The 27538-nt window shown below is 38.2% G+C and overlaps 1 pseudogene; it reads right to left on the bottom strand.

The window, feature by feature from the left end:
* LOC148015691 (uncharacterized) overlaps window positions 1-27538 on the bottom strand; it is a 44334-nt pseudogene that overhangs the window by 1704 nt on the left and 15092 nt on the right.

Below are 27538 nucleotides of genomic sequence, written 5' to 3'. Positions count from 1 at the left end.
CACTTTAATATTTTTAATTAAAATGAACTAGCCGTCACAAAAGCACGCGCTGGCAAAAAAGCGCTCCACATCACCTTAATTTGTAATCAATGAACTTGCATTTAGAGACCCAGTCTGGATATCGAAGTCCGGGATTCGAATTAAAGCACCGTTTTCACCTAATAATTGGTAATTAAAATTTTAAAAAGGAACCGCCGTTTTCTTGCTAAGGATTATCACTTAATAAAACTTCATCCATTCTTAATAATTTATTAAAATGAACATTTCATTAAATTAATTCCCCCTCATTGCACTTAAATTTCTCTTTTTAATGAACCCGGTCTCGTGGGATGGGTATGCGCAGTTTTGGAGTTATTTCCATGGTCAAACACTGGTTTATCAAAGATGTGGTCTTGATGTGTGTAGGTTGTGGTGATGTTTTGGTTTACTGTCTTTGTTACGGTTAAGGGTACGGTGTGTAGTTTTTTTCTTTATTGCCTGATACGGGGTTTTGGGTGTTTGTATGATGCATAGCATGAAGCTTTCGGTCGCATATGTCTAGAGATCATGTCGAATTTTTTCTAGGCTGTGGTTTTCTTGGGGATAGTTGGTCGAGTCACGTTTTATTGTTTTGGTTGTTCTCTTATCCTTGGTTTTTTGTATGTTGCTTTGCAAGCATTCTCTTTGGTTGTCTGTGTTTGTGGTGTGTGTGTAACCATCTGAATGGCGCCTTCTCACGCTCCTCCTCCTATCCAGTACGTCCCACTAGTCAGTAGGGATTACTCTTCCCTACTCACTTTTGAGCCTCTCACGAAGGCGGGACTCGCTGCTTTTGTGGCTACTTCCTTTCCATTGCTTCCAGAGGATCCATCATTATGTGACGAGTTTTTGGCCTCCTACAGCAAGAAGTCGGGACTGGTCCAGGGTATTTCTATGACTTTGACACCTCGAGGCCTAGGGAAGGCTCTGTCTCTTCCTTCCAAAGGTGAACCTTTTGTTACCACTCGTCAGCTTTTCTCTAATGAAGAGATTTTGAAGCTGTTACAAAAACAGACAAGGAAATTGCTGAATGTTAAGAAGGTGATCAACTCTTCAGGAGTTTCCTTTTCCATGATCACTGATCCTGTGTGGAAGATGGTCTGTCAGTTTCTCCAGGACAGGTTTATGCCTGCCAAAACGCCATCCCAGTACTTGTCCAAAGAGCTTTTCACAGCTTCAAGGATGGTGTTGAAAGGAGTTGCTATTGATTGGAGCACTTACCTCCTCACTAAAATGGATCAACATTTCGTCAAAGTCACCAGGGGTAATGTTACCAATGTCACATATGGATCGTACTTGTCTGCCTTCTTGACCTATTCAGGTTTACAGAAGAGTGTGCCTCCACCTCCTCCATCAGATCCAGTACCTCCTCCTCCACCTTCAGATGAGTCAGAACCCATTGATATAGAGGATGATGATTCTCCACCTCCCCTGGTCATACAGCGCAAACGCTTGAAGCGGGTAGCGGATAAAGCTCCTTCAGTTATTCCTTCAGTGCCCATTCCTACTACCTCCGGTAGTGATCTCCCTGGGTATCTCACTTGTAATAACCTGTTCAGAGCACATCGCGAAGGTTCGTTGGACATATCAGTTCCCTCACTGAACAGTCTAGTCTCAGGAGATGTAATTCCTTTCCTCTGTAAAGACATTCAGAGTTCCATTGAATTGTCAGTGACAGCCTGTGTTCAACAGCTGTACGCTTCCTTTTATGAAGAACTCATGCAGTCTAAGGACCAGTTGCATAAGGCAACATCCGAGTTAGCCTCTACTAAGGATACCCTAGCAGATTTGGTTAAGCAGATGGAGCAACAAACCCAACTGGTTGCAACCCAAAGAGATGAGATATCTTCTTTGAAGATCCAGTTACTTGAGGCTCAATCCGAGGTTACTAGCCTTTCAGAGGAGAAGGAGAGGATGTCCAGAGAAGCGCAGGAGTTCCAAACTCTCTTAGATGACAAACTTTCAGCCTTACAGACTGCTAATGACACAGTAGAATCACAAGCTTCCCAAATCAAGCAGTTGCAAGATCAACTGGCAAAGTCACGGTCTGTTCCTTCCAGCCCTAATGTTCCCTTGATCCCTTCTCTCTCACAGCAGGACTTGGCTGCTCTTCAAAGACAGGCTACCTTGTGTCCTCTATTCCAAGATAAAGTGGAAAGATTGCAATCCAGAATGGATTTGTTATGGTTTACATTTGAGCAATTTCAGGAATATGTTCCACCAGACCATTCTTTCTTTGTCCACTACCAATTACAGAAGTTGGCCTTCTACATGAAGCTTTCCACAATGGATTTACCTCTTCCAGAGAATGGATGGAGTGGGGCTTGGTCTGCTGAGTTGCTAACGGAGGTGGTAAGGATGGTGTTTGAAGATTCTGTCACGACAGATACCATGTTGATGTCCTACATGTATCTACGAGGAGACTTGTTGATTCCAGATGAGGTGGATATGGCTTGGTATATGGGGGATGTGGTTCTACAAGCTGTTTTGTATGTCAACCATTTGGAGTTGCGCATAGTTGACATGTTCCAGAATTACTCCTCCAAAGTGGTTAATTGTCCTGATAATTCCTGGCATACCATGATTGATTTTGTGGTCCTGAATCAAAGACAAAACACAGCCCCTACCTATGCCCAGAGTACTAATCAACTGAGGGTGGATCTCTTAGCTTATCTTTCAAAACATAATCCGTTTGATTCTACCTTCTTTGATGCCTATCATAGACGATCTTTCTTAGGACCTTCTGTTCCTACCCTCCTGTATTACCAACAAATGGCTTATCGATATGATCTATATCTTTCCCTTTGTCAATCTAATTCCACAACTATTTTACCCCTTCTTTTCCAACCTTCCTCTTTTCCTCAAATTCCCATTTTTACATACTGCTCTTTTATTGAGGATAGAGTATTTTCCCCTTCTCCATCATGTCCGTCTCCATCCATTCATGTACCTTTCACATTTCCTATTTATCAGTTAACACCCTTCCTTACTGATTCCCTACAAATTTCTGCCACTCCTTCTTTAAACTCTTCTTCCTTTTATGATTTTGCCTATCCCTCACTTCATCCACTTTTCCTTATTCCACTTCCATCACCTAACACTTCTATATCTCAACCACCTCAGTTGGTTAGTGACTATGACCGGTTTGATCATCAGATTTCCAGAAGAAGGGGATGGAGCTCGAATGATTCCCTTACAGGACCTCAGATAAACTGGCCAGTAATTCCAGGAGAATGGACAGCTGCCAGTCAAGCTTATTAGAACTATATTCATTTTGCTCAGCAGTATTCACAGTCTGCAGATCCTTCAGTGAGATTAACTGCTCACTTTGCTTGGTACCTGGCGTATATGCATAGGCATTCTCATAATGATTCCAAGCCTATTCCAAAGTTGTGCATGAATGTCAATGTGAGCATTGATTCCCAGCAGCTGGATATATTGTATTTTCATGCCCTTTGTTTGCCTAGCAGATACCTGGTCATGTTGGAAAGGATGTGCTGTCTTCAGTTTTTTCAGAATCCTCCCAAAACATTTGTAGATGAATCCTTGTCTACGGATCGTTTTCGAAATCATCAATCTTTCAAGAGGGATCATCTTCATTGATACCTTTCCAATGTATGGTGGATGCTTTTTAATGAAAATCTCTTTTTGGAGGAGTCATTCAGATGGTTGTGCTGTGTGTAGTGTTTGTGTTGTGAGTTACTTTATGTAAAAAGAACTTCGTGATTGCCTATTGGATTAGATTTCGTGAGAGCTACATTTTGGAGAATTGTGGTGATGAGGTCGTGGTTGGAGAGTTGAAGATGCAGAAGCAGACGAAGAAACCTCTTATATCCTTTACAAGTTGTTGTAATTTCTAGTTTGCTAAGAAGTGTTAATGTATAAAGGGTTTTCCTTTCGTTGTATTTTTATATCAGATACAAGTGATAAGATGGGGTCGTGGTTGGATGGATTGTTTTTGAAGAAATATTGAAGATCAAAGTTGAGCTTTTGAATGAACTTGTATTCCCTTTTTCCTGGGTCGCGAGGACGGTTCCTTATTAAGTGTGGAGATATATTGAGTGTTGAAATGACTTGTTTTTTTGGCTGATTTTTGTTGTTTTTGAGAGCTGAATGGTTGATTTTATGAGATGATTGATTGGTTTGGAAGTGGTTTGAGAGTGTTTTGGATGATATTGATTGTGTTTTGGAAGTTCATGATGTTTATCAGTGGAGATATGAGGTTCTGTGATGTTCTAATAGGTTCTGATTGGTTCTATATACCTTCTGTATAGCTTCTGTTTTGTTCTGATTGTCTTCTATAAGGAGGGATGGAGTATTGATTGATGAAGATTGAGATCTTGTGAAATCTTATTGAATGATTTGTGAGAGCTTGGAATGGTTTGAGAATGAGTTATGTGGTTTTGATGACCTTCTGTAACCTTCTGCAGGTCTTCTGTAGAGCTTCTGTCTCTGTTCTGTTCTGTACTGTAGCTGTTCTGGTACTGTTCTGTGACTGTTCTGTATGCTTCTGTATGTGTTCTGTTGGATGAGAGTGTAGCTTGGGAAAGTTTTCTAGCCTTGGAAAGAGGTGAATACAAGTGCAAAAGAGCTGAAAGAAGTGAAAGAAGTAGCTGCTGAAGACTCAAGTGAAGACTGGAGTGAAGTGACAGTAGTGAGCTATGAAAAGACACTGTAGTGGCTCTGGTGACTCTTCATATCAGACATACCTCTTGGGAGGGGTATCCAAGACCTAAGAAGGATTATTGAGAGTGATTTTTGAGAGATTGTAGTGAGGATATGCTGTATTATTGATGGAGAGAGAGAGAGAGAGAGAGAGTCAGAGGTAGTCAATTCTATGAGAGATTGAGAGAGAAGACTATGAAGATATTGAAGATGAATACTATGTGATGTATTTCCATTCAAAGATGGTATATTCCTTTGCTTTCTTTGTTCTATTGATGGATTTTGTGAAGATATTGAAGAATATGATTGATTCTATCAAATCCGTGGGAGATCTACATGATGTTGTATGAAGATTTGTTGTGCTTGGTGTTCTTTTCTTCATTGCGATCATATGAAACATAATAAACAAAACTAGTACATTTATTTTGGATATTATTTATTGCAAATATCCTAAAAAGCTATGGAAACTTCTAGAATAAGGTATCATGCAAAAAAAAAGGATTGGAAAAATCACGCACATTGCGACCGTAGTTTACAGGCAATAAATATCACTCTAAACATGGAGAAGAAGGAGTGATCTGGAAGAATTTTGAGCAGGTATCTTGGAGCCCTACCCCCCTTTCGGAGTCAACGAAACCATCAGATTGCATCTTGGAAGCTTCAGATTGCTGATTTTGCCAAGATCCCTTCCATAAAGAGTTCGTCTTCTTAGCCACAACCCTTCTTCTTCAATTTAGCTATAAATACGAGGCATGGGGAGTTCTTGAGGGTAGTCGGAGCAAGAGAGGAGAGGCCATTCTCAGGAGTATAGATCAAGAGAGAGTGGGAAAGAGAAGTGTGAGCACAGGAATTTCTCATCAAGAAGACAAGGAGGATACTCCATGAGCTCTCAAATTCAATTCCTTTGTCCCTTCTATCCTATTCCCCTATGGAATCAAGACTCTTCTCGATTTCTCAAAATTCTTGGTGATTGCTTCCTTTCCCCCCCCCCCCCTTCCCCCTCTCAATCAAAAATTCTGTCATTCTAATTACCCCCAAGCTTCTTCACCATATTTTCCTTTTTTTTTTAAATCTCACGATTAAAGACCATGGCCCTGAAGAAGAAAGCTACGAAGGTCGCGGAGGTAGAAGCTATCAATAGGACACAATTACTACAAACAGAATGGCAAGTTTAGGGATTACAAACAAAGCCACAAATACCATCAACCAAGCACCCATCATGGATCCTCAGGTACTATTTTTCTTAAATAAAAATGGCTAGGAGGCCTTTATCCCATGAATAAGTAACAAAAGCTGCATGCATAAAATAAGATTTTATTCAATTCCTCCATATATTTTCTTTGAGTATTCTTAACCGCAAATTCCAAGGGGTAACTTGGGTCTATACAAGATGAACCTAAACGAGTACAAGGAAGATATTGTATCCCTAAAAGATTTAATATTTCTAATTTTTGTGTTGATCAAACGAAATCTCTGATTGTTAATAATGGACGCTAATCCTTAGTATATAAATTTAGTCCAAACTAATCCCTAAGGAAGAGGAAGTCCATGAAGACTATTGGAAGGTATTTCCACTTATGTTGATTTGTCTTGAAGTTATTTTGCCACTTATGCTAAATTGTCTCAAAGTTATCTTGCTACTTATGCCGATTTTTATGGAAGTTATTTTTCCACTTATGCTGAATTGTCTCGAAGTTATCTTGCTACTTATGCTGATTTGTCTCAAAGTTATTTTTCCACTTATGCTAATTTGCCTCGATGTTATTATTTTTTAAAATATTTTTTTCTTGAAAATAAACTTATTAAAAAGTGTATAATGCATTCGAAATAAGATTTTTGTGATTGTAAGCTAGGTACTAATCTTTCCTAAAATCATCAGGCTAAAAGATGGATGACTGAGTACAAATTGCCGACTAAGGCAATATTCCGCCAACGAACACAGAACACTGACTGAGGCAATGTTCTTGATGGCATTAGACCTCCCCAAGGCCAACATGAATAAAACTTACTCTAAGGGATTTTTCTTTTTTTGTTTCACATTAGTGAGTTTAGACCAATCATGATGCAAAAGGTCTTGTTGTAGGGAGCTCTAGTCGGTAAGAGGAGGTGAGGATACGAAGGGGCTTTGGTCATAAAATCCTAAGGCTCTTATGAATTGCCAACTACCTTTGATTTCCAGACTATGTCTGGAAGTTCCAATACTAGTTGGACGGAACTTGGAGAGAATAATACCTTCGAACAAGAAAATATTTGTAAAATGTCATTTTTCTGAAAGGAACTATTATGAAGGAATTGCTTTACTCTATTTTTCTGTCGTAAATTAAGGGTGTGTAACGAATTTATATCAGGAGATAATTCAAAGAAGTTGTTTTTATATGTTGAACCTACAGTGGTAGGTAATTAGATAACTAAAACCACTCTCTCAAGGGAAGTGGGAGACCTATGGCTGGGTGGTCTCGGTAAGGCGATATATTTTGTAAGAAGGAATAAAAATCACACTCGATGGACCATTAGAAACCAGAAAGCCTGATTCGCATCACTTTAGAATCTGCTAATACTAATTAGTCACTAGTAATAGATTTAACTAGAAAAACTCAAGTTGATCCCTGTGGAGCGGCCAAAACTCCCATCGCACGGTAGACTCAAGAGAGCCTAGTTAGCGAACTCCGAGGGTTTTATCAAAATCCCAGACGGCACTTCCTAGGACGTCTCTTGATGGGCTACTAAGAACGTACTGCCAAGAAAAGCTCGGGCGGCACATTATAGCAAGCTGCTATTTAGCTTCTATAGCTATTGTGATGGATGGATGTTTAGCTTGGGGAATGTTTTGAAATCTCGGGAGAAGAAGAATACCTTGGGAGAGGAAGAATACAAGCTCGAAATAGCTTAAAGAAGTAGAAGAAGCAGTTGAATAAGACTTGAAGTGAAGACTAAAGTGATAACTCTTAAGGGGCACTATAGTGGCTCTAGTGACCCTTCATATAAGATATACCTCTTGGGAGGGGTATCCACAACCAAGAGAGGATTATTAAGAGTAATTCTTGGTTATTCTAATGTATTATTGAGAGAGAGCATATGTGAGAGAGATAGAGTATGAGAGATATCCAATTTTCTATGTGAAACATTGTATTTAGATGAGAGAAAGACCATGAATACTATGAAGATGATGGAAGATGAATACTACATGATGAATTTCATTCAAAGTTTATATTTTTTTGTGTCATTTTGGTTCTTTGATGGTTTCTATGAAGAGTATGAAGAATATGTTGAAGATTTTTTGTGATAAATCCATGGGAGAATTGTTATGTGATGTTGCATGAAGATTTGTGAAGATTGGTGTTGTTTTTCTTCTTTTGGTTGATTAAAATATAAAGAACATGCTTGTTGGTGTAACAACGTAGATTTTCTTGCAGTAGACTCCTTGTTTTCTTGGTATTCCTCTTGGGGCTCCAACTGGCAATGGACTAAACTTCACCAAGTCATGTTTTATTTCCATAACAATCTCTTTGTCTCCTTAATATGAGAGCAAGGTGTAGACAATAAAAAGGAGGTAGATTAGTAAAAGAAGAATTGACAAAATATGGGAGCAAGGATGAATTGGATAGTACTAACTATGGCATAAAAAACAAAATGATAGAGTAGATCTCAACTAAATGAAATCCCTTCGAGTCAAGAAGTGTACTCATAGATGTGGGCATAATCAAAATTAAATTAGATTAGAATGTTTAGAGCATCTCAAAGTACTCGATCAGAATCATGGGATATCAAACCTCCAATTTGATTCCTAATCTTGAAGTTTGAAGATGGAACAAGGACAAGATGCAAACTGATGCTATAGCCATGATAGAATGATTTAGTTCAGAGATGAATGCGAGTGATGATTCTAACCTAGAAATCCCACAATGATGAAGTCTTGAAAGGAAAAAACAAAGCTATTGATCTATCTAAGGAGAAAACATCTCAAAAATAGCCAAGAGGATCACGATTCTAAGACAAAGATTTAGAATAAATATTGGTTCTTCCAAAGTGATTTACAAAATACAAAAATGAAGATTGATTCATTCTTATACTTGGCATGTTGATAGAGAAGGCCATCTATCAAACCCATCAAGGGTGAAAGAGGTAAGCCTTGCTAAGCTAGGAGAACCTTTGAAATCAATTTACATTGTTGAGGACTTGAGTGTTGAGTATGAAGAGCCCCTCATTAGTCTGCTTGAGGAATACCATGATATGTTCACCTAGAACTACTCAGACCTCAAGGTAATACTACCTCAAGTATTTGTCCACACAATATCACTAAACTTCAATGCCAAGACTATCAAGTAGAGGCCATACCCTATGAATCTTGCTATACCCATCATATTTGAGAAGAACTAGATAAGTTGTAGAAGTCAAGTTTCATCTATAAAATTGAGCATATAGATTGGGTATCAACTACTCAAGAAGACTGGATATGATCACATGAATTGAAAGAGTTGCAGGCAAAGAATCTTATAACTTCCTTGATGATTTTTTTTGTTACAACCAAGTAGAAGTCCACTCGCAAATGGGTCAAAAAATATATTTGCCACAAAATGGAGAGTGTTTACCTACATAGTCACATTGTTTGGCTTGCCCAATATCTCGACTGCTTTCAAGTGCCTAGTGTGCACCATATTCAATACATGTTAAGATGATGGCTTGAGGTATTTATCATTGACCTTTGTATCCACTCTTGTTGGGTGAAATATATTGAGAAAACTCACTTACTTTTTGAGAGGTACCGATTCTATCAACTTTCCTTAAGTAAATTGAAGTGCCAATTAGGGCTAAGCATGACATTATTCTAAGCCATGTTCCATTAGAGAAAGACATTGCTACTAACCAAAAAATATTAAAGTGATAATGGATCTCTCATCACCCATAAACTAGAAGGGCATTTAATGATTCTTAAGATATAATGGATATTATAGATGCTTTGTAATAAATTACAATATCATATTGAGACTACCTTGTAAGCTCATAATTATCAGCTAGGAATGGATGCCAAGTTTCATGTAAAGATTTGCAAAAACTATTATAGCTATATCCATTCCATGAGCACCAAAATGGACCACTAAATTGGACAGTAATGTTCAATGTGCACATTGTTGCATCTAAAAGTGTAATTGGAGTAGCATTGTGCCAACTTGATAAGTATAATATGGAATTCCAATTGAGTTTTACTAGCAAATAACTCCTTGATTGGGGATGGTACATGTTCTTAAAAATTTTGGAAACTATTTACTAGCAATACCATTCACTTTCTTTATAGACCATCAACCGGCTTTGTATCTTGTGAATAAACTTTGTACCATAGGGATAATAGCTTAATGGCTTCTAATTTTACTAGAATTAAATTCTCCTTGGTCTTGTGGAAACAAAAGCAACAGTTTATGGCTAAACACATGCCCTGCATGACAAGTGGTAAGAAGGCAATTGGATTTTATGATCACATTTTCGATACCCACTTATTCAAAATATAGCATGATACTTAACTTTTTAAAGTTGACTTGATTCCTTACTAGGAAGATGATATAGCACACATTTAGAGAATAGATTATTAAGATGGCCTATTTTTGAAAAATCATAGTTTACCTACCTCTTAATTAAGCCTGACCTTGTCAAGTAGTTATATCAATTTGGGTAGGATGGTCTTCTTCAAAGATATGTAAGTTAGCACGAGATTGATGATGTGCTACAAGAAGCATATGGGGGAATTATAGGCAATCACTTTGATGCAAATGCTATTCAAACATGTGACATATTTTGTCAAACACTATGCTGAGTAACAATGGATAAAATTTCCAGCCAGAGAGAAGTTGTGATTGTCACACAAATGTACAAATTTATTGCATAATACATTGCAACATTAAGTTTTGACTACTTGTCATCATTGAAGGATTGGGGAATTGTGGTGCATTAATAGAAAGAGACAGAAAGAGAGTGGGGAGGCACTTGACACCTTGGCTTTTGATTCCCACCCTATTCACAAAGGGGAAAAATAGAGAAGATTCAAAGGGTGGAGGGCAGCTAGTTAATGCATTCAATTGGTTGATATATTCAATTAGTCAAATATTACTTGGTTGATTGTGATACTTTTAATTCTTGGCTTCTTTTGGTCAATGCCTTATGCATAATGCATAGTGCACACGCATACATACATGCACATGCATAGTGCATTGAGCGGATGTACATTGTACATGCATTAGTGCACAACACTATGAAGTAGCCCCTCATAGTGCACCACACTTATGTTGTTGTAGTACACTTAATGTAACTATCACACCTTGTGCATGATGCATAGCACACATACACACCATAGTGCATTTCCACCCTATCGCACTACTCCTAGTGCAATAGGGTAGAAATGCATCCTAGTGCATAGTACACTAGCCTCAACCTTCCACCCTAGTTTAATCCTTTTGTGCACTAACCCTTGTGTACTATGCCTATGTACATTGCGCAGTAACCCAATGCACTAGTGTGCCACACTCATGTACCCACTCTTAGAGTATGCCCATCATAGTGCAATATGCATTAGTGCACGTGCATTATGCACCCACTATGCACTAACATACTTTAATGTACATGTACATGCATACACCTTCATGCGTGTAGAAGGATGTATACTTGTGCACTCATTGTTGGCTCTTTATTCTCTCTCACATCGAACATCAACCATTTTACAAAGGAGGTCAAAGGGAATGAGTAAGAAGGAAGGTGACACCTTATAGTGCACCTTGCATGACACCACAACTCATCCTAGGTCCACCATGCAAAGAATCCTTGCACTTAGAGCACATTGCACAAAAGCACCATCATATTGTACATATACTATACATTAATTCCACCATAGTGAACTGCATTGTTGTACACCCACGTGCACTATGCATTGAACTAGTGCACTAGTACACCTTGGTGCACATGCACTATTGTGCACTAGTTTCGCTTAGTGCAATATATCCCGTGTATTACACAAAGAGCACTATATCACTTTGCATGTAGTCTAGGGCATAGAACACTATTGCATAACACCTAGCCATTCAAACCTAGTGCATAAGCTCCCTACACTCATCCACAATGCAGACGTTCTAGTGCATGTGTACTTGTGTAATATCTTCAATCCACCAATAGTGTACATATTTAATTTCATTGTAGTGCATTCATTGTGCTCTACATGTGGCATTATAGTACAAAAAACATGACCATAGTGCACTACATAGTGCACTAGTTCACTATCTAGTGCACTTGTGCACCAATGCACCTAACCATAAGTGCCCTTGGTGCACTTATCTATCTCCACTTAGTGCACTCACCATGAACTACACCCTACACTATAGCCCATTGGAACATTAGCTCTATCCTTGCATACTAGTTGTATTACACTAGCCTTGAATATAATGCACATGTAGAGTGCACATGTGCATAGTGTATACATAGTGCACTAGCACCAATGCTTGAATCAACCCAACCAATGAACTCACCTTGCACCTAGATTAACACACATCACCATTAGGACACTGTGTACATGCACAATCCTAGTGCACATACTGAATCCTAGTGCATTGTACTAGTACATAGTGCACCTGTACCACAAATATGCATAGTGCATGCATATAGTGCACTCATGCACACATGCGCTAGCACACCACATTCCAAGCTTGCATAATGCACCTACCTTGCACACCCTTGCTTAACACAATAACACAACCATAGCCCCTCTTTATTAAACTCTCAAATCTTGGGGAAAGGCTTATTCTCCAACTTCTATGGTGTGTGGATATTAGAATCTTGAATTAGGCTTCAAGATTGGAAGACTTAAGTCATTGTCTAGAAAGGAGAAGGCTTATGTAGTAAATATTTGGGAAAAAGTTGGATTTTAGCCCACTCTTTTAGAGTGCATCATTCACTTATGTTTAGGACCATTAGAAGACTCTATAGAAGTTGCCATTGAAGCTCTATGATTTGATGGCCAATGAGATTAGGGATATTGGGTCTCTTCAAGTTTCTAAGATTCCACTTAAGAGTATTTTCTAAAATATGATTTCCAATCTCTCTAAATTCATAGTGGCATCTATCCATGTTTATACTTAATCAGTTCTAAGCCTATGTATTGCTTAATCTTTCACTCTTTTGTGTTTCCTCCATTCATGAATCCAAAATTTGCAAAGGGGTAAGTAAGCAATTGAGTGAGTCACTGATTGTTGAGGTATTCCCTCTCATTGAAATTTTCAATTCCTATGCATATAATTGAACATGAAAAGTTTTCTTTTCAATCCATGCATATCATTCTTGTCTTCTTAGCTTAGCATGCCATTAGCATATTAGCAATTCATGTCAAGAAAAAAGATGGATACTGAATGAGATAGTAAGACAAAAGAGAGGCAATCCTCCCTTACTACTTAGGATTATAAAGGGGTACACAACCTGACTTGAGGTGGAGATTTGCACATCTCTCAATAATCCAAATCCCATTAGAGTCCTATCTGCATTTTATACCTTGCATAGGTACTCATGTGTAGAGGATTGAAGATGAAAATATTTCTAGAGGAATGAGCCAATTTTAGGCTCCTACAAGGATTTACAAGTTGCTACATGTTTAGACATTGATTCCATATGTATTGTAGGATATTATAGGGCTTTTTCATGTTATATGGAGGTACCATAGGAGGTAGTTATATGTTTTGACAAGTGGTGTTTATATGCTACAATATTACACAATGTCCCTACAAGTTCCACAAGGATTCTATAGGGGTGTATAGGGTCAAAATTGCATATATAGACCACTTACAATCTTATATAGGTAGTGACAGCACTATAAGTGATTCACTTATAGATTCCTTCAAGACATTTCTTGAACTAAGAAGCAATTTATTTGTGTCTCTACTCTTGCACATAAGTCAGAAGACCCCCTTCTTCCATTAGGGAGAATATGGACTCAAAATAGGCCCTTTAGCTTAACAGTTAATGACTCTCTTAATGACAAGAGATTTGAGCCGGATCCAAAATCTACAAGTTCCTTCCCTCCACTCTCCAAACCTCTTTTTATATCATGTATAGTCATAAAATTCATTTTTAAGTGTCTTTTTAGAAGAAATGTTTCTAGTTTGGTCATTCTCTTACCTCCATTCTACAAATCTTCTTATCTTTCTATAGCCACATAGCTCCTATAGCTTCTCCTAGCTAGAGCCACATAGCACCCATCTTCTCTCTTTCTTTCGTGGCCATTCTTTTATTTCCATTCCACAAATCTTCTAATCTTTCTATGCTCATTGTGACGTGTTCGATTGTCCACTCGTGGGACACGTCTTAGCAGCCCATCGGGAGGGGAGTCTAGAAAGCACCACCTGGCACTCGCAAGGAATATCACAGGGTTTTCGATCTAGGTCTTCTCGAGTCTGCCCCGAAGCGGAAGTATCCGACCATTCCCACTTAGGACCGACCTAAAGTCAGGGTTTCTTTCCTATCAGCCAAGTCTCTAGGAAGTAGCTAGCGCCGAGCTCCAAATAAACCACTTTGCATAGGAACAACAGAGTCGAAGTGGATTTATGTTGCACTTGGTTCATGGAGAATGGGAAATGAGAGGGATGTGAAGCTCAACCTTTTTGCCCATAAGGCATAGTCCCATTCCGCTCCCCTAAAACAACATAAATCGGGATTCTAACTCTAATGACTCTAGGTCTTCACAGTCTCGTTATCACGTCTTTTGAGAAAAGTTCCCAGCTAACCGAGACCACCCTTCCATAGGACGTACCCAAGTCGCGTCCACCGCACTTTCCTCAGGTCGCTTAGTTATCTAATTACCTACCACATTATGTTTGACATGCAAAGGCAGCTTCCTTAATTAATCAATTTAAACATAGGTTCCTTTACGTAACTTAGGCACTGACATTAAAAACAAACAATGTCAAGCAAGTTCCTTTTCCAAATATTTGACCTTTATATATCATAGTGGAATACATCAAGTATCATGCCCGAAGGCTATCCCAACAATCAACAGGATTGCTGCTCCAAGTTTCACCCGTAGACTAGTACACGGGCCTCAAGATCCCATCTCGAGTCAGGTCGGCCTCTTGTGCGGGATCCAGAGGCAAGGAATTTACAGCCAGAGCCTCCCCTAGCACCCAAGCGTCGTCCCGCTCCAAGCAGCACCCACGGAGAGACCTCTCGTTGGCTGGTTCAGTCCATGTACTCAGCACGGCTAAACAACCCCCTTGGATAGGGCCAGGCAGACAGTCGGAGGTAACTGAACCTGCCTCTCCCTCCAGGCTATTAACTTGAAGCATTAAGTGTTTGGCCTTGAATTAGTTCCTTGAGCAAAGAAGTTCAAACAATGTACCTAAGGGTACAATCACGTTCATTTCTGTGGTTATTCATACGACCAACTGTTAAGGTGTGATTCCTTTTTCCCGAATACTCCTAGCATTCGATCCTGGATCGTTCGCGACTTGGCAAGTTTCCAAGGGCTTGGCAAGTTAGGTTGCTTGTTTCCCCTTTTTCTTTGGGTTAGGGTTTGTACCCTACCGACCCCAATTATCCTTACCTTAGGTCTCCTTGTAAAATAGATCATGGACAACCCCGTCATCCTCGGTTGGTCAATTTGCTTCTTGGCAATTCACAAATTCCCTAAGTTTGACAAATCGGTCCCTAAGAGAGAGAGTTGTAGTAGGGTGACTATCGACTTCTTAACGAATCTAGCTTGTAGTTAGATCTCGCCTCCCTTGGCCTAAGATGTAGTAGTAGCATTTTATGGTTTAGTTGCAATAGCATCTGACCTTGCAGACTAGTTGCTCTTCTTGACGAATTACATCCCTTTTTCTATCGATATTACTAGTATTCGTGTCCTAAGGCCTGGTACCCTCTCTCACTCGATGCAGCATAGAATGATCTAAGTACGAGATCGTTGGATTAACTTTGCAAGTGCCTATCTTTTCATATTGAATATAATCACCACGTGATGCAAGAGAAGCTCTAGGACTGTTTGCACCAGTTTTCAACCTCATGTTGATTATCTTGATTAGCTCACTTACTCATTCTGAAGCTATGCCCTCTCTTCCATGGTCAAATGCAGCCCTAACCTGAAGTATTAAGCATCTCTTACTTGATATTTCACCTTCCTTCAGCCCTGAAGCTTCTTTCACAACCCTAGCTATGGCTGAAAGTGGACAACATGAAGAATCCTACAATTTCTTGAAGATTTGGTCTCTTCTTGACTTCTTCTAGCTTCCTAATAGCAAGGGCAAGCATCTACATCAAGCATTGGACCGACATTGAGAAAACATTGGAGCTTTCAAGCAAGATTGAAGCATTTTCTTCATCTCAGATTGGGAAAAAATAGGGCATCCATGAATCTTCATCAAATCTTGCTTCATTGAGGCTCCAATTCATGGGGCTTTTGTTGTCTATAACCCTAAGAAGGTTCAATTGAAGGTATTTCTTAAAGATTGGGCTTACATTGAAGAATTTTTTCAAGATTGATTGCATTTTCAGCCTCTTGAACATGGCAATGTCTGAAAATTCATGGAATCCTTGATTCTAACAAGAATCTACACTCTTCAAAGTTCAAAAGATCTTCTCCAACAATCTATTGTAGACTTCTATCAAATCATTGGCTTCTTTTTATTGCATTGAAGCAATCTTATTGATCGGGAGCTGAAGATTACATGGGAGCAATCATATTGGACAAAGATTTCTTGAAGTTGGTCTTATGATTTGAAATCTTGGTCTATTGATGGTGGTTTATGCTGAATGTTGATTGGTGGAATTCATCTACTACTCTTCATCAACATTAAAGAGGTAATTCTATGCTTTCAGCTTAATCTCTCTTTTCATCCAATTGTTGAACTAGTCTCATTGTTCATAAGAGAGATTGAGTATAATAGAACCTCTTAATTCCCATCGAAGGGCATGTAGAATTCAGACCAGGATTGATTATGATTGTTTGATGAGTTTTTTTCCTACCCATTCAAATGTTGAAGCTCAATTGATTGCATAAATGCTACTCACTACCTACTTAGCTTGGATTTTGTTGATTTTGTTGGATGATTGAACATTGATGCTATAGGACTGAAATAATGATGAAAATGGTAAGTGGTAATATTGTAAAAGCAATGAGTCATTGCTAAAGGATAATGCCCTATCCATAGCCCTTTCAATTTAGTCATTTCCCAATACCCACTTGCATTTCATTAACGAATTTAAAGGCTTTTTCAGTCAATGCATAGCATCCTTGTTTGATTAGCTATTAGAATGTACTTGCCATGTTGGTTCTTGCGAGGAAAAATGGATACCAAGAAAGTTGGGAAGACAAAAGAGAGGTGACCCTCCCTTCTCGATTAAGACCCTGAAGGGGTGCACAACCTGGCTTGAGGTGGAACTTTGCACACCTCTCTTGTCTCGGAGCCCATGCAATTTTCAAATTTAGATGCATGTACATTCCCCATTGTCAGAGTTTAGCACTAGCATAGCATTGATCATTTATATTCAGGGTTCCATAAGTGGTTGAAGATACATTGGAAGAGGTGCAGGGCATCTCCTATTTTCAGGGTATCTACATGTGTTGGATAGAGTTTCTTTTTAAAAGATCAAATAGCATGCATATACCAATCTACAAGTTATTCTTGAGCCCTATAGGTGCCCCATAACCCTCTTCTGGTTGCTATAGTGGTTTACAAGGGGTTCCTCCACTCACGATATTCCTACAAGGTCAAATAACATACTTGTAGGTGGTGGACAAGGTGCAGGAAACTCCTATTCAGACCTGAAGATTCAATCACAGAAAATTCTATCCTGATCCAAATTGAGAACTTGATAGCTCCATTTGAAGAGGTGATCCTAATATTTTATTTTAATCAAAAAATTTGGCAATCCAATATTGGGAGCTCAAGTTATTGCTGATTTTCTGACACTAGGTATGCTGAGACAGCACCCAGACAACATACAAGGGAACACTGTTTGACATTGTTCCACTCAAAGTATCCAAGCCAAGTCCATATATTTTGAAATCTAGTATATCCCCATATAATAAGATTCCCATAGAGCTATTAAGCATTGGGATTGGTGCCATATTCTAAGAGAAACAAGGGATTAACTGACAAACTATCTACTGCTACATCACTGTCTCCTAATGGCCAAGAATAAGAAGAAAGATCCCATTTTACTGAGGCATTGAATGATGGTGTTAGGGAATTTCAAGAGGATAAAAATTACACAAATGAAGCCCATAATGTTGATCAAATAGATGAAGAATTAAGCATTGGGATTGCTTACAGCACACATCAAGGACAACATGACATACATGAAGAGCATGCAAGGAATGATTATCTTTTACTATCAAAAGAATTGGGACATGTCAATAAGGCCTTTCTAAGGATTTGAAGACTTTGAATGAAGTCTTAACACATATGAATCAAGTTTTCTTGCAAGGGATGGCACAAGTAAACTAAGAAATCTCTGATGTGCAGCAAAGCAACAAATCTTTATTCCAAGAACTTATCTCATCCATAAAGGAAATTGGTAGCAAGCCACAAAGGGAACCTCAAACTATTGAAGACGCCCATGTAATTCCCTTTTTTGGTAATCCTTTCCATCCAAGCAAAGAGAAGTCTCAGCCAGTTATGCACACTTTTGAAAGGGGAGAACCATCTAGAGTGAGCGGCAACCATCATCCTTCACAAATTCATGGCATTCATACCCCAAGGCCTCAGTTTAGCAGCCCAAAAGAAAATCATAGACATGAAGGGGAACAAGACAACACTCGATGGGATAATGATTATCATGGATGTAACCCATTCTACAATACTTTTTATCATCATCCCTCAAATGCACAAAAAGGAAATGCAGTCAACAATCAAGTTCATGAAGGTGGAAGGTATGATAAGTGAAGATCAGCTCATGACATCCCAAATCAAGAGCATGTTTCAAATGGACAAACTTCATCTCATGGTTTTGGGCCACCTACTTTTAGGAGAAATTCATGGAACAAAGATTCATGGAGGCAACATTCTCATGGGTAGCCATCTTACAATGAAAAAAGAATGTAAGGAAAAGATCAATATCACAAAGGAGATAATACTTCACCTTCGGAATGGGAGGAGTGGATCAATAAGCTTGAGTCGTACTTCACCCTTTATCCTAGAAGTGAAGAAGCCAAGATTTATTTTGTAGCCATTCATCTTGAAGGTTACGCCCATACTTGGTGGCATTACATGCACAAGATTGGGCAAAAATTTGGCACTTCGGAGGAGTTCAAGCAAGCAATGATTGATGTATTTGTGTCTCCTTTGGAAAAAAAAGGCTTCAAAGAAGATGGTATGCATGTGCTCAAAGAGGAATGTCCATTAGAGACTATTCCAACACCTACTTGAATCTTTCCATGTATGTTGAAGGCATTTCAAATTTTGTTAAGCTGAATAAATACATTTTTGGTCTTGACCCTACCCAACCATCGGAGGTAGGAGCTCAACAACCAAAAACGTTACATGAGGCCATACAATTGACTGAAAGATATTCCTTGAAGTACAAGAGAGATGAATGAAATTTCCAACAAAGGAGAATGGGCAAAAATATTTTCAATCAACCTACAAAGTATGGGCAAGTTTTTAGCTAATCAAGAGACTCTTTCAAGCAAGAAAACAAAGGTTATAATAGTCAAAATAGTTATAACAGCAAAGTGCCAACATTTCCCATTGTTTATGTCTCTAAACAGTGGGGAAATTTTGTATAGAGACATGGGCAAGCTTTCAAAAATGTGGCTGAGGCAAGAGGTACTTTTTCAAGAGCTGAAAATGCTCCTAAACTGCCCCAAAATAGTTCTAACAGCAACTTCTTTCCTCTCACGATAAGCTTAGGTTTTTTTATGCAAAAGGATTATGCTTCAAATGTGGGGAGAAATGGCCACAAGATCATAAGCTAAAGTGTAAAGCTAAGAACTCAAAAATCAACATGGGGATCACTCAAGATGTGGAAGTTGAAGAAAAAGAAGATCAAGAGGGGAATTAGCTGCATATTGATGCATACCCAATGGTTGAAGAGATTCATGAAGAAGAGCATGCCACCAATGAAGAATTTTATGATCCCATGGATGGATTTCCATTTGATCCAGGCGGTACTCATGATTCTTATGCTTCCTTGTGTACCATCTCACATGATGCATGGACTGGACGCAAAGGGGAAAATACACTTAGACTCAAAGGTTTCATTAATGGCAAGGTTGCACACATTTTAGTGGACAACACCAAATCTTTGAATGGGTTGAAGTTGCTACCCATTGATATGGATTCTTCCTTGCTGATACAAGTTGCCAATGGTACATATAAGTCTACTAAAGAAGTGTGCCCATGTACTTCAATTAAGTTATTGCCCTCTTGCACAATAAATGTAGACTTGATCACTTTGGATATGGGGCCTATTGACATTGTCATTGGATGTAATTGGATGAAAACACTTGGAAAATTCACCTTAGACTTGGAGCAAATGCATATGGGATTTAATTGGCAAAGACAGCACATAGAGTTGAAAGGCATAGACCTCAAACAAATGAAACTCATCTCCATGAAGAAATTGTGAAAAGAAATCAATGCCAGGTCATGCATCTTCACTCTTTTGCTTGCCAAAGTAAATGAAGGGCAATCAACAAATCAGCCATCTTCTTCTTTAAAGAAAAGAAATCCAAGATTGGAAGAGTTATTAAAGGAATACAAGGATTTATTTTAGCCACCATCATCTTTACCTCCAAAGCGAGAGGTTGACCATCCTATTGATTTGTTGCCTAACACAAAGCCCATCAACAAACCTCCCTATCACTTGTCCAAGTTTGAAAGGGAAGAAGTGGAGCGACAAGTCAAATAATTGTTGCAAATGGGTTTAATTCAACAAAGTCAATCACCGTTTTCCTCTCCCTTGCTCTTAGTCAAAAAGAAGGATGGATAATTTCGCATGTGTATTGATCATCAAGATTTGAACAAGTCAACAATCAAGAATAGGTATCCTATTCCTCGAATTGATAATCTTTTTAATGAGCTTAAAGATGCAAAAGTCTTCACCAAAATAGATCTTCGGTCGTGTTATTATCAAATTCTAATGAAGGAAGGAGATGAGTTCAAAACAACCTTTAGGACTAAAAGAGGGTTATACCACTTCTTGGTTATGCCATTTGGGCTTTCCAATGCACCCACTACTTTTCAAGCTCTCATGAATAAAATATTGCAGCCCTTCTTGTTCAAAATAGTCCTTGTTTTCTTTGATGACATCTTAATCTATAGAAAATCCAAAGATGAGCATTTGAAGCATATCCAAGAGGTATTTGACAAATTACGACGACATGCACTCTTTGCCAAGATGACAAAGTGTTCTTTCATGAAAAATGAAGTTGAATACTTAGGTCATGTTGTGGGAGAGCAAGGCCTTAGAGTGGACCCCAATAAGGTACAATGTGTTAAAGAATGGCCTACTCCTATGAATGCAACCTCTTTGAGAGGATTCCTTGGGTTATCATCCTTCTATAGGAGGTTCATCAAGAATTATGCTCATGTGGTGGCTCCAATGACGAATAGACTCAAAAAAGAGGCTTTCTTTTGGGACTTCATCGTCGATCAACGTTTCAATGAGCTGGAATCTCTTCTAATTTCACCACCCATCCTTGTATGCCCAGATTTCTCTAAGGAGTTTATCATATGTGCGGATGCTAGTGGAAGAGGAATTAGGGCTATTTTATGTCAAGACTATGGAGTCATAGCTTATGAGAGCCGAAAGCTTCATGACAAGGAGCGTCAATTACATGTTTATGAGCAAGAGATGTTAGTAATATTACATGCTATCAAAAAGTGGCATCATTACATCTTTGGAAACCATTTCAAGGTCAAAAGCAATCATCGTGTGCTGAAATACTTCCTTTCACAACCAAATTTATCTCCCAAGCAACGAAGATGGTTAGCTACTCTTCAAGGATATGACTTTGAGATATCTTATATGGCTGGAAAAGACAATGTGGTGGCAGATTCCTTATCAAGAATGTGGGCATGTTCTATATCTACTATTTCAACCGTGTGCATAAGGATTGGATCCATGAAATCCAAGAAGAGTATTTGCTTGATGAGCATGCATCAAAGATGATGAAGGAATTTTAGCAAGGTAAATGAGAAGAGTATCCCTATTTCAAATGGCACAATGGTCTTTTATGGTATCATGGTAGAGTCTACTTGACACCACAATCTTCTTTTAAAGACCAAATCTTGCATGAGATGCACTCTTCGCCTTTAGCGGGACACCATGGATTGTTCAAAACATTTGATAATATCCATAAGAGTTTCTATTGAAAGGGCATTTGGAGGGATGTTTAGGATTATGTTATGCAATGTCTTCCATGTCAACAAAATAAAGACTCCTCTCTTCTACTCGGTGGTTTACTTCAGCCACTTCTTATTCCTCAAGGCAAGTGGACTGATATTACAATAGATTTTATTGTGGGATTACCTACAACAAAGCATGGGTGGAATAGCATTTATGTGGTGGAGGACCGGTTGACTAAATCAGCTCATTTCATTCCTACCAAGGCTCAATTTACAGCAAAGCAAGTGGCTAAACAATTCATGGAATGTATTTTTAAGCTTCATGGTATGCCATTGAAAATAGTATCTGATCATGATACTAAGTTCATGAGAAGTTTTTGGAGGAGTTTGTTCACTTCTATGGGAATAATTTTGACTCCTAGCATGGCATATCATCCCCAAACCGATGGCCAAACGAAGAGTGTCAATAAATGGTTAGAAGTTTATCTTCATCATTTTTGCCATGACACTCAAGCTTTGTGGGATCATTGGCTACATCTTGTTGAATTATGTTATAATAACACTCATCATATGAGCATTGGCATGTCGCCATTTGAAGCACTTTATGGATACAAAGTGCAAATACCTTCAGCTCTTTTTCATGAAGAGGTGAATCCACAAGCCAAGGTTGAAGTTGAGAAAATGGAAGCTCTTTTACATCAATGCAAGGAAAACATTAGGAAGGCACAAGATGTTATGAAGGCTTATGCTAATGAAAAGAGGAGACCTTTGGAGTTTGGAGAAGGAGATTGGGTATTTCTCAAAGTTCCTAAATCTAGGTATGCTTCTCTTAAAGGCAGTCATAATAAGTTGTCTCATCGTTACTATGGGCCTTACCAAATCCTCAAATGAGTTGTTGAGCTTGCATACAAGCTTGATTTACCTTCTTCAACAAGGATTCATTCTACCTTCCATGTTTCCCAACTTAAGAAGTATGTGGGTCTAGCCATAAAGGTTTTATGAATGGCTAGATACTAGGGATTGTCATCTACATTTGTATAGCTGATACATGGTGATTGGAAATTTCTTCTTCAAGGTATGGCCATTCTTGTGCAACAACCTATTTTGGACAGTTTCCAGCAATATATTCTTGAAATCATACCTATACTTCATTGACATATGAGATCTTCTTCAGATTGAAGTTTCATTACACCATGGATTCATCACTTACAAAGCTACCCTTGTAATCTTTCCTTGTAAATTGTCCCAATTCTAGCTTTGAGAACAAAGCTCTTTTAGGCCAAGATGCTTGTAATAAAGCATAAATGCCTTAGTCTAGGGTAGGCTAGGGTTAAGTATAAAAGATGGAGATATAACATGTGAAGTATCGTTTTGCCATTTTACAAACATTACATATTTGAGGTATCAACCTCCCACCATCTAAAAGGGTGAATACTCTTGGCCACCATAGCTTGGGATACATTCCATGTTGCAGCCACTCATCATTTCATTCTCAGCCAACATTGGTAATATCATTTCATGCCTAGCCACCTTGGCTATGGTTTCTTGGCATTTTATGTATATTTCTTGTATTATTCAGTTTAATGGCATGCAGTGGGAATTAGCTTCTTTACAGATTTGCTACCTAGGCTTCCTCAAGTGCAATTCACAATAGAAAGTCTCAGTTATTCCTATAAGAATCAACCTAAATTAGGTTCTAAGTAAACTAAGGTCACTTATCAAATTAACTAGCATTAGTCTTCGAGTTTTTGCTTATCCTAGATTGTTTGAAAGAACTAAAGCCAACTCATATTGCACTTAGTTCAAGAGAGTAAGAAATGAAGGGGAGTATGGACATGTGGATTCCCTCTATCCATAGGGCAAATTCTCACTTTGTTCTCCTAAAATGATATGAAGTTAGGGTGCTAATTAATTCTATGTGGTCAATGTTCCCTATACTATAATGCATTGAGATGTGGAGAAGCTCTTGGCATATTGAGGCCACCCTATCTTAGGGTAGATTCATCAAGAATATCACCCTCTTACTTCCTTGGTTGGATAGTTTTAGTTAACTACTTAGCTAGCACATTTATGTTGTACAAATAAAATTAGCTTCCTTAATTATTATTATTATTTAGTCACTGTGTATTCATGTAACTTAAGTCACAATACAACTAGTGAAAATAATCCTTTGAAATACAACTTCTTTATTTTTTTGGAGAATCTTACACAATTGTTCACCCACCATCACATTCCACCCATATGAAAGAATGACTTAAAAGCCTTTATTTTACCAAGCTTTTGACCCAAAATACTAATGGGACCCTCAAGAAATTCATCATGAGTCATGTAAGATTTTGGAAAATTCCTAAGCATCTAAGAATTTTGCAGCCAAAGTCCTCCTGGCATCCTCAACTCCTCTTAGCCAAGGATCCCCTATGGAGTGACCTCTTGCCATTGGGGCCAATCCAGACTCTCCAAAAGGCAATAAAAACCAATTCATCTTGGTGAAAGATTCCATAGCTAGCCTTGGGAGAGGTATAGCACACTTTACTTTTATCCTATTGTAAATTTGGTACATTAGGGTTTTAACTAGTTCAATCAAACCTCCTAAGTGCATCAAGTAAACTTGTATGCACCATTGGAAGAACAAGCAATTCTTTTCAACAATATCTCTACACAAATAGGGAGGAAATCAGAGTAAGATGTTAACCTAGCAACAATTCTTTCCAACTTGGTTTGTCCCCTTCTTGGATTCTAGGTTTCCCTTGAACCCACAAATATCTATTTCTGTTGGATCCCTCATTGAGCATCATCAATTTATCTAACTCCTTGTTGAATAAAGGTTGGCCATCTTACCTTTTCTACTAGAATTCTATGTGTTAAGGTATGGCTAAGGTTTATCTTAGCATGCAAAACTAATTGTCAACCTTAGAGTCCTCTCTAGTGAGCTTATTTAGAAACTATGTAAACTAATAAGGCAAGTATTTTCCTTCTAATTTTTCAAAAGAGAATCATATAATCTTTTTTAGTTACTTCATAAACTAGGCTTTGTACTTTACTTTGTTATGTGGGCAAAGCAAGTCGATTCAAGTATCCTAGGCTCCTAATGGCTATGCATGCAATTCATTAATTGTAATTTAACTAAAAAGCAAGTGGGATTTTTTCTATCAAAGAGGATACTTCTACTCAACGAGTTTAATGACCTACTTCTAAAAATGTTCACATGATTCGTAAATGCTGAAAAGAAAATTGATGCAATTACTTGATTTCTATTTCTTATGAAGATTTATTGTGGATTTTTCTAATGGACATTTGTGAGTCAAAATTTGATTTATGTGATGCACTTTGATTACATGCAACTAAAAATAGGAGTTTATTAAATGCATTATGATTTCGTGCAGTTTATCCTACCTTTAAAATTATATATTTTAAATTAATTATTTTTTTGTTATTCAATGCATTATGATATCATGTGATTTATCTTAACTTTGAAATTTTATAATCTAAATTAATATTTTCTACTTTATTCTAATATTCCTTTCTTCTTGAATTCTCATTTTGCATATTCGTTAAACTATAGATTTATCATCAATTATTGAAAGAACTTTGATTTATCTTCCTAATCATTGAATGTTAAACTATGAAAGGAACTTAGGATTATCAATTTTTACGGATTTTTAATGCAATTTGAAGGTGTTTATCATATTTTTTATTTTATAATTTTAGTGTTAATTTTTATAACATTTAAATTATATTAGCTATCTTAGAATTTTATATATATTTTAGAATTTTATTTTATTTTTTCATTTGATTTATTTTTTAATTTTCTTCATTTTTTATTTTGAATTTTTAATGAACAAAAAGGCAAGGATCTCTTCTTCTTCTTTATTCCTTGCCCCTCCTTCTTCTCTTCTTTTTCTACTATCCTCGTTTCGTATTCTTTCCTTCCTTTCCCTCACTCTTCCTATCTCCATCCAATCCCTTCCCTTCTCTCTCTCTCTCTCTCTCTCTCTCTCTCTCTCTCTCTCTCTCTCTCTCTCTTTGTGCAAACAATAACTTGCAGGGCAACAAGGCTAACATAAAGTAATTTGTGAGCTTTCAAGTGTTCAAGAAGTTGTAACTTGTAAGCATTGAGTCTCAAACACTTGAGAATTTTGTATGGCCAACAATATCTTGAGCTTAGTTTCTTGAATTGCCCCAAGGATAAAGAACTTTTCTTAGAATATTCACAAACAAAAATCATGTCTGCTTCCTTGAAGATCCATTCTTGTCTTTCTAGATCAATATATGGTTTTTGTCGATCCTTGGTAGCTTGGATATCTTGTCTGATAGCCTTGATTTGTTTTTCTATTTCTTCCAACGTCTTCTTGGAAGCTTCTACCTTTAGGGTAGGGTTAGAAAAATTCAATGGGGTTAGGCATTCTTGCCCATACAAAGCTTGGAATGGGGTCATCTTAATGCTTTGATGATAGGATGCATTGTAGGCAAACTTAACCAAAGGTAGGTATTGTGTCCATTGTTTAGGTTCCCTGCAACAGTAAGCTCTAAATATGTCTTCAATGACTTGGTTAACCTGTTCAGTTTTCCTATCAGTTTGGGGATGATATGCTATGTTGAAACAAAGTTGGATACCAATGACCTCAAATAAGCCCTTCTAGAAGTGAGAATTAAAAAGAAAGTCGCAATCACAGATGATCCTTTTAGGCAATCCATGCAGCCTAAATATCTCCTTCACAAAGATCCTTGCAACATGTGAAACCTTGTAGTTGGTTTTAAATAGCATAAGGTGGGAAACCTTAGTTAGCACATCCATAATCACTAGGATTGAATTGTATCCTCCTTGGACACAAGGTAATCCAACTACAAAATCCATACTGATAAATTCCCACTTCATTTGTGGGATGTCAAATGGTTGGAGATTTCGTGGCATCTTAACGTGCTTAGCCTTTACCCATTGGTAGCTCAAGTGTTTAGTAACATATTTTAAGTACATATCCTTAGAGATTTTCCCAATGAAAGTGTAACGTGCCCACTCCTCAAATCGCGGGACACATCTTAATAGTCCATCGAGAGATATATCTAGAAGACGTCGTCCAGCACTCCCAAGGAATGACACGGGGTTTGCCAACTAGGGTCTCTCGAGTCTACCCCGCAACGGAACTTATCCGGCCGTTCCCACTAGGATCGACCTGAAGTCCGAGTTCCTTGTAATTGGGTCTTCCTAATAGCCTTCTAGCCTCGTCTACAACTGCTCCACTTTGCGGAGACACAACTGGGCCAAAGTAGACCCATACCGCACTTGGTTCAAAGAGAATGGAAAACAAGAGGGAGGCATCACTCGACCTCTCTGCCCATAGGGCATAGTCCCATTCTGGTCCCCTAAAACGGTATGAATCAGGATTTCAACTTACAAGTTCTAAGGCCCTTGTCTAACTAACGTTCACATCAAATAAATTCCATTGAGGAAAGCTCTCAGCTAACCGAGACCACCCTTCCGTAAGATAGACCCATTGGTCACATCCACCATGCTTCCCTTGGGGGTTGTTTTAGTTATCTAATTACCT

Source organism: Lygodium microphyllum, chromosome 24, assembly GCF_053477565.2.
Source record: "Lygodium microphyllum isolate KBCC chromosome 24, Lygodium_microphyllum_v1.1.10, whole genome shotgun sequence".
Classification (NCBI taxonomy): domain Eukaryota; kingdom Viridiplantae; phylum Streptophyta; class Polypodiopsida; order Schizaeales; family Lygodiaceae; genus Lygodium; species Lygodium microphyllum.
This window is presented reverse-complemented; position numbering and strand designations above follow the sequence as displayed.